At 42.2% G+C, this 8905-nt stretch overlaps 1 non-coding gene across 1 annotated transcript; it reads left to right on the top strand.

Moving 5' to 3' along the window:
• The first annotated feature begins 8508 nt into the window (after window positions 1–8508).
• Window positions 8509–8579, top strand: LOC111727206. The gene has a single exon (XR_002774813.1). It is a non-coding gene; the product is annotated as a small nucleolar RNA SNORD56 (small nucleolar RNA).
• Window positions 8580–8905: the final 326 nt, after the last annotated feature.

The raw sequence follows: 8905 nt of genomic DNA, 5'->3' as shown, positions 1-8905 counted from the left end.
TGAGGCAAGAGGCACGCTTAGCTCAAAAGTTGGAGGTTGCTGTGAGCTATGAAGCTATGGCCTTCGACCCAGGGGCGTGGGACTTTGTCTAAAAGAAAAGAAAAAGGGGCTCTCCTGGGTTGTTTGATAAAAGCTTAGCAGAAGACCTGTGAAATCTGCAATCAGGCAGATTTATGAATACTTCTCTGGGGTTCCTAGGGATGGCACCTGGATCCCAGACATAGCACTGATGGCAAAGCCCGGGTATAAGGCCCTTAAGGAGAATGCTTATGATGTTGCAGGAAGACAAGGCCAACGGGGAGAAAGAGCATCCAAACACCATGTTTATAAGAGGAAGGGCCTTATTCACTGACCGGGAGCTTACTACATAGAAAAATTCCAAATGACTGCACTCCCCAACTGGCTTGGTCTTTCCCATTTTATGTATAGTCAAAATGTTCCAAACCATTGATACCTTTTTCATTGGCCAGTTTGAATTAAGTGGGAGATGCTGTTCCAGCCCCCACAGAACTACAGGATTTCACAGAAGAGGAAATTTCCAAGTTCCAGAAGCTAAGTTTACAAATTCCCAAGAGCTGAGTTACCGTGGAAAGGACCCCACAGGTATATCTTTGTGGTCTCCTTGAGAAGACCTGTTCTCCTAGACCTCACCTTTCTCAGGTATCCACTCTCATTCCCCCCTTTTGAGACTTCAGTGTATTTTAATTTGGGGTCTCAATATCAGGTTGCTTCCATATGTGCCGATATTAATCACTTTTCAGCACTTAGATTTTACAGACTGTGACTCCTCTTGGGTTCTCTATTCATGTCTTAATAGTACCATGGTAATGGGCTAATATACATACAAGTTTTTATTTTTCCTATGTCACATCCCTTCCCCCATTTTCTCAAAGTCCAAAGTCCAATTAAGACAAGTCCCTTGAGGAGATTCCTCAGGCTTCAGTCGAGTGTTGACTGGCCAACTCCCAGTATGTGGCTGGAGCAGGGTATGCTGACCATCTTAAAAGGTACCTTTACATTCCAAGGGGCAGTTAAGCTCTATTCAGTCAACTGTGATGACTCCAGGTGAGGATTCCTTCCACCTTCACTGCTGTGCGTGTGATCAGGATTATGTTGTAAAGTCCTTTTTACCTTGGTTGAGGGGGACCTGGTTCTGATCCTTAACCTAGACTTTGTTTCCTTGATCCTCTAGAGAGAAAGGATATACAGACACAAAAGACTAAACAGAATACGGTTAATTACCCAAGTGGAGATTTTCCTTGTTACTTTTCCTAGGACTTTTGTCTGTTCAATTCAGTCTCTTCCAGTTCTTTTAGGAGTCCCTGCTAAATTGCAGACGATTGACAGAGGCCTCTTTGAACAACACCAGTGGCAAGGCCTATATTGAATTAAGCTTTGTTTCCTGGCAAAGTTTTACCAATTCCTGCTCTTTGGTGCTGTTCATGCACTTTACCATGTCCAAGCTTTGAGGCCTATAAGTCACATACAGTTTCCAGGTGGTCTTCAAAGCTTTATCTATTATTTGCACTAATTCTGTTGTGAAGGCTAGTCTACTGTCAAATTTAAACCAGAGTGGCAATCTAAACCATGGGATGATTTCTCTGGGCAACACTTTTACTACTTTAGGAATTCCTTTTATCTTGGTGGGGAAGGCTTTCACCTATTCCAAGTATGTGCAGACCATCACCAGCAAGTACTTGTTCTCTTTACACCTGGGCGTTTCAGTAAAATCTACCTGGAAGGGCCTTGCTCCATCCGACTGGATTCCTGGGGATACTGTTGGTTCTTGGCACACATTGAACTGCTTGCAGGTGACACACCCTTCTCTGATGGTTTTAGCCAGGGGTGCGAGGTGGGAGATGTAGAAGTACCTGCCCAGCAACTTCACCAAAGACTCCTGTTCCAGATGAGTGCTCTCATGCATGGCTGTCACCATAGTGTCTCCTAGAAGCTGGGGGACTGCTACTTGTCCATCTGGTATCTTTATCCATCTTCCCTCTATTTCCTGGCTCTCTTCTGCTGCCTCTGCTCCTCCCAGGAGTAGATAGATGTGAGCTCCAGAACCCATGGGATGAGAGGAGCCACTCATGACACCTGGTACAGCTTGGATGCAGCCCTTTTTGCCTCAATATCAGCCCTAGCATTCCCTTTAGTGATGGTGGAAGCATCTTGTTGATGTCCACAACAGTGCATCATTGCCACTTTCTGGGGTATCCATACTGCCTCTAGCAACTGAAGTATCTCCTACAGACACTTAATGTTCTTTTTCCCCAGAATTTAATAGTCCTTTTTCCTTGTACAATGCCCCATGTACTTGGAGAGTCAGAAAAGCATACTTTGAGTCTGTGTAGATATACACACTTTTCCCTTGACTTTGTTCTAAGGCTCAAGTCAAGGCAATTAACTCAGCCTTCTGAGCTGATGTTTCTTGGGGTACAGGCTTAGCCTCTACAGTCCCTGTTAAGGTGACCACTGCATACCCAGCCTGCTGCTCACCTTGCACCATCACGTAACTGCTTCCATCTACATACAAGTCCCAGTCTGCATCTGTCCAAGGCTGGTCACACAAGTCAAGTCTGCTTGACATTATCTATAACCTCTCTACAGTCATGCCCAGTCTCTCTTCCACTGACTGGAAGGAATGTGGCTAGGTTCAGGGTGTTACATACTACTGTTGTTAATCATGGATTGCCACACATTAATCTTTGGTACTTAGTTAATCTTGCGTGAGCCAAAAATGTACCTTTGTGTTCATTAAAACAACCATAGAGTGGGGTACTTTCACTCTGAGATTTTGCCCTAGAGTCAGCTTATCAGCTTGCATAAGGAGAGCAGTAGCAGCTAGAGCCCATAAGCATGGTGGCCATCTTTTTGCCACTTCATCCAACTGCTTCGAGAGGTAAGCTACAGGATTTGGCCAGGACCCAACCAGCTGGGTTAATACACTCACCACCACCTTTTCTCTCTCTGAGACATACAGGGTGAGGGGCTTGGCCAAGTCTGGTAGCCCCAATGCAAGTACAGTCATCAGCCTTAAATTTAGCTGGGAGAAAGCATTTTCTTATTCTCCTCCCCATTCTAAGGGCTCTCCTTCCTCTCCTTTAGTTGCCTCATACAAGGGCTTGACCAAGATGGCAAAGTTTGGAATCCAAAGGTGGCAGAAGCCTACCATGCCTAAGAATTCGCAAACTGCTTTCTGCTTGTGGAGGTGGGGAGGCAATTAATGACTTGTCTCCATTCTATGCTTAGATTCCTCTCCCCTTGCTGGATAGTAAATCCTGATGATGTACTTGCTACTGGAAAATCTGGGCCTTCCATTTAGATACTTTATAGCCACATACCTCTAGATGTCATAAAAGACAGTCTATGCCTTGGGCATAGCCCTCCTGGGTAGGGTGCCCTAAGAGGAGTTTATTAACATACTGGAGCAGCACATACCCTAATTCCACAGCTGGGAATTTCTGGAGGTCATGATCCAGTGTTTCTCCAAAAATCATGGGTGAGTTTTCGAACCCCTATGGCAACCTGGTCCATGTGTGTTGGATTGCAGTTCCTGTGTCTGATCTCTCCCACTGGATAGCAAATAACCTCTGGCTTTCCAGAGCCAGCCTCATACTGAAAAAGGCATATTTTAAGTCCAGACAAGTGAACCACTTGACTCCTGCTGGCAGCAAACTCAGCAGAGTATATGGACTAGGCACAGTAGAATGTAGTGTTACAGTTACACCCTTTACTGGGAAATTCTCATTTGGGTTCTAATTTTTCCTGAGGTATCTATATAGACACTGCAGATAACATTTAATACTGCACAAATTTTTCCAGTGTAGCCAATAGGTGACCTTTGTTACATCTTAAGTCTCCAGAGAAAATATAACTACTGTAAATAATTCTATACTCTTTGGCCAGTCTTTTAGTCCCATTTAATAGATCAATTTAGTAAAACAGTTATGTCTCATTTTATGAGTTGGCATTATAGACAAAGCTGGGATTTAATACATGTGGGCCACAGCCTCTTTTCTCCTTGAACCATTTTTGTCTCTCCAATTTCTCTCTTTACTAAAGACAAATTATAGCAGAACTAACTTAGTTGCCAAAATAAACTGTACCTTCAGTACACTTGCTCTGATTACTTGCATAAAGTACAGCAAGAATAATTATTAGCCAGCGAGGCTCTCCTTTACTTTAAAACTGGCTTTGCTGGAACCTTTTATAAGGAATCTCAGGTTAGACTTGAAAGCCTTCCACGAGCCCAGGTTTCATCTGTGCCATCAGATACCCGTATGCATTGGGTAAATTCTTCTTCTCTTGAGCTCCTCAAGTACATTTCTATTCCTGGACCTGTCAGAAAATGACCTTCCCTACTTACCACAGATCAGGAAATGTTATTGATGAGTATCTGGCTAGTTTTTCCAAAGGGCTTTTTTATTGGCCTCATTAAGTCAACCTTAATTCCTTAAGGCAGTCTGGACATCTCTGGAAATGCTATTCTAGCCAAAGCCTCGGTAAAATAACCAGTGCCTTCATCATGTCCTGTAAAACAAAACAGATTCTTATTGAACTTATGCAAATAACTATATTGTCAGAAATTAAGAATACTTACAAATGACTTTCAAATTCTGGAGAAATCTAGGAAAGAAAAAAACACATGTTTCAAATTCTGCCCAAAAGTCATACATTGTTTGAAAAGCTACAAATAGCTCAAAAGACAGAAAATGGTTTTCTTGACTTATGGAAAGCAAAACACAGAAAGAATCAGCAATTTCAAACAAAAAGCTATAAAAAACTAGCCCAGTTCCATGTAAATGATTTCTATTTTGTTTGAAGTTAGATTAGCAATATTCATAGACATGTTAACTTTCTAATAAGAGTTCTAAAAGTCTGCTTTTAGTCCAAAGGTACCCAATTTCCAAAGACATCAGGAATTTGAATTCGAGAGAATTCATCAGCCTCTCTTAATATTTCTTTTTTTTTAGATGAATTAAAATTATTACCAACAATATACATTAGGACAAACCAATGTTTTATAATATTGGAATATCATATAACCATAACCCACACAAGATTAATCACTATTTCATATTTAACAATGTTTCCTATACATTTTTGATAAATCAAATAAGTCTAATTTGTTTTTCTCACATTTTCAGTGGTCTTAATATTTCAAAAAGACCAAATTTAGAGTTGTGGCTTTTTTTGTTTTTTGTAGTAGTTGTTGTTTAGCTGGCCTGGGCCAAGTTTGAACTTGCCAGCCTTGGTGAATGTGGCTGGTGCCACAACCACTGTGCTACAGGCACCAAGTCCCAAATTTAGAGTTTTGATTTTGGATTATTTGTCAAATATCAAAGGCTTAAAACATTTGTTCAAAGAAGATTACAAGCAAAAAGCCTTTAGAGGGAATTCATATCAACTGGATCACATGTAAACTCCTTCACAGATTCTCTTTTATGAGCTTCATTTAACCTGCACAATCTATAAACATTTTAAACTTTCTTTAACTTTTGCCCTGCCTTTCACTTTCTTGTGCAACAATTCTATTTCAGGACAAAATTTATCACACAAGATTCTTTTCTTATACAATGCCATTTTTCTTTCTGTCTAATTTCTGTCTAATTTCTGTCTAATTTCTGTCTAATTTCTCTCATTCCCACTTCCCACAAAACAGGATCACAGTTCACTATGAAGTCAACCATTCACTCAGCCAAACTGATAATTAGGAGGTTTAAAAGGCAAGAATCTTATTCTTTGACAAAGATTCAGTTTCCCCAACAATTTAAACAACCAAATTATTACATTTTACAAATGAGAGACATTTTGTGAAATATATAACATTGATACAGGATTTTTCCACTTAGGGCTGGACAGAGAACCCATTTTTCAGGATCAGGTGAGCTCAGACATCAGTCTCCCATCTCTAGGCACAAACATATTGTAGGCCATACCCTCTGAGCCCTATCAAAGTCATGAACTAATAGCCCCAAACATTTTGGAAGGCTCCACCCTGACTAGGGAGAACACACTCTAATCCCCTCCCCAGACAAAAACTGAACCAACGACCTAATAACCTTTCCCAAAGTGATCGGCTTCATTCATTCATTGCTAGAACACCCATTCAGTTTGTAAAGGTATTTTTCCATCTAACAAGTCCTGGTCAAAATATCTCTCAGGGCCAATTATTTACCCCTAGACAAAGAACCCATGGATGAGACCTCCAACTTGGTCCTCCTCCCCCCTGCCAGTAGCTCTGGCACTCTCCACTCTCTCTGCATGCTCCTCAATCCAACAAAATCCCATTTTGTCACTGATCTGTGGCCCGGGGGCTCAATTCTCGAATCCCTGAAACCAAGGACTCAGAAAATTGCAGTAACAAAATCGCAACACATTCAGCCTTTCTGATATCTTTTTATTTTCCCCCAAGTCTCACATGGCCATGTGGCTGCCAAAGACTAGACCTCTGTCTGAAACAGAAAGCAGGAAACCTGGAACTTCCAGTTTCTCTCAGAATAGCCAGGGGGCAAAGTTGTAGCAGGGAAGAAGGGGCCATTCACACAGTTGTTTCACCTATGAAGAGAGTGTGAAAACCCACCTATTGTTACTGTCTCAGTCATTCTCCAAGCACTCATCTGCACATAATTCCAACCCATTTCTTAACCTGGGCAGCCTCAATTTCCCACTGGAACTGCCACTTAACCATAGGAGGTTCACTCCACCCTCAGAGTTCTCAGTCACATCACATCCACACACTCATACACCTCTCACCAGACCTGCTGGAGATCTCACACCCCAGGGGTTGATCAGACCCCTATTTCCACCAAAATGGTAGGAACCCCAGATTGATTATACCTTGCCTTAGACTTCCCTGTGTAGGTACCTGTTCCTACATGCCATTTCCTCCTGGTGTTTGACTCCTTGAGACTTGCCGAGGGGGGGTCCTTTCTCCATCCAATTGAAGTTTCCACATCAGGAGGCCAAATTGCCTCCCTGGTGTGCTCAGTTGTTCACGTCACCCAGGCTGATCAGGGGCCCCCACATGGGTGTCCAGAGGACTGGTGGCAACTACCCAGGTGCCTGTTCTCTTCAGGGGTGATCTCACTTACCAGTAATACAACCAAAAATGTTTCAGGAAGACGGAGGCCCAACAGAGAGAAAGAGCATCCAAACACCATGTTTATAGGAGGAAGGGCCTTATTCACCAACTGGGAGCTTACGGCATAGAAGAATTTCAAATGGCCCTGTCTGGCTTGGTCTTTCCCTTTTAATGTACAGTCAAAATGTTCCAACCCATAGGTACCTTTTTCATTGGCCAGTTCGAATTAAGTGGGAGATGCTGTTCCAGCCCCCACAGAACCACAGGATTTCACAGAAGTGGAAATTTCCAAGTTCCAGAAGCTAAGTTTACAAAGTCCCAAGAACTAAGTTATCATGGAGAGGACCCCACAGGTGTATCTTTGTGGTCTCCTTGAGAAGACCTGTTCTCCTAGACCTCACCCCTCTGGGGCATCCTCTCTCAATGACTGTTCCCATTTTGGATTTGCCTGACTCTTAAATACAAGAAACAAGGATTAAGCTTTGGAGTATGTATAAATTGTTTTTATAGTCTGTGTTTATTCTTAGCCAAATGACTGTTTAGAGGTTTCAGAGGCTGTGTATTTTAGTAGGATGGATCTTCAAGTTCTGTTGATGCCAGACAATAAAAGGGCTGGCTATGCTGTGATCACAGTGCACACTTCTACCTAAGACTTTAACCCAGGAAACCAAGCTACAATTACAGAGAGAAAGAAGGTAAACAATTATATGGACTCTAAATATGCTGTTATAATTGTGTATGCTCAGAGTGCCTTTTGAAAGAAAAGTGGTGTCCTGATGACAGGGGATAAGAATATGAAGTATATCCATGAAATAACATCTTCCATACAGGCCATTGCTGAGTCTAAGCATATGGCCAGCATGGAAAAAAGCAGTGAGGTCACTGGCAGAGATGTGAAGGAGGCCACTAGGGTAGTTCTGTTATCTGGGGCCTTCATGCCCCAGCTAGGCTGAAGCTAAGGACAGGAACTCTGCCATTTTGGGATGACACAGATAAGTGGAGACTGAATTCTCATGGACTCATTCTCTTTCCTGAAGAGTCCTTGGTTTGACCTCTTCTGAGTCACTTACATGAATGCACACATGGACGTTTAGTAGATTGGGGGGACATCATTTAGGAGGACACTGTTTGCTACAAATTATTTATGTGGTTGGGGCTACCTAAGGACTGAAAGACAACATACTGTGCAAAGAGTCCAACATGTGAGTTGGAAAAATTGATTTCACTGAGATGCCTATTTTTGTACTAGGACATACCTTTTCAGGCTGGATAGAGGCTTGTTCTATCTGAATGAGGAGAGCATCTGAAGTTCCAAGGTGGGCTTTTACCAGGCAAATGGGATCAGGCATTGCAGCTTGTCCTCCTTCTGATAAGAGTGGCCCTTGGAAATAGGCTTAAGTTAAACCCCTAAAACTTTATTAGGACTATGATGATGGCACTATTTTTCATCAACAGCAGTTCACCTAGTTAGTGTTGATACTTTGGGTCTGAGTGAAAAAACAAAAAGTTTGTGAGGAACCCTTCCTAACACACCAAGGTAAGTATGGGGATATAACCATGACTGAACAAGCAGAGAATTGCAATATGACAAGGTCAGATATTAACCACTATGCATGAGTTCCCCTCTTTCAGATCCCCATCACAGTTAGAAACAGAGAAGTAAAAATGACCCTCTGAAGTGCCTCTAATGACTCACACCTTGTAAAAATTGTTAGATGTGAAAATCATAGGTCCATCAAAGCAAAGAGGCGTCCCAGGGGAAAAAGATGACCCAAGTCCCTGGTGGGTTGGCCAGCCATTAGGTAATGTAAAGTAACTGTT

This window comes from Otolemur garnettii, unplaced genomic scaffold (assembly GCF_000181295.1).
Source record: "Otolemur garnettii isolate 467f Iridium unplaced genomic scaffold, OtoGar3 scaffold00003, whole genome shotgun sequence".
Lineage (NCBI taxonomy): Eukaryota > Metazoa > Chordata > Mammalia > Primates > Galagidae > Otolemur > Otolemur garnettii.
Note: the sequence above shows the minus strand (reverse complement) of the source record. Positions and strands in the feature narration are given on the sequence as shown.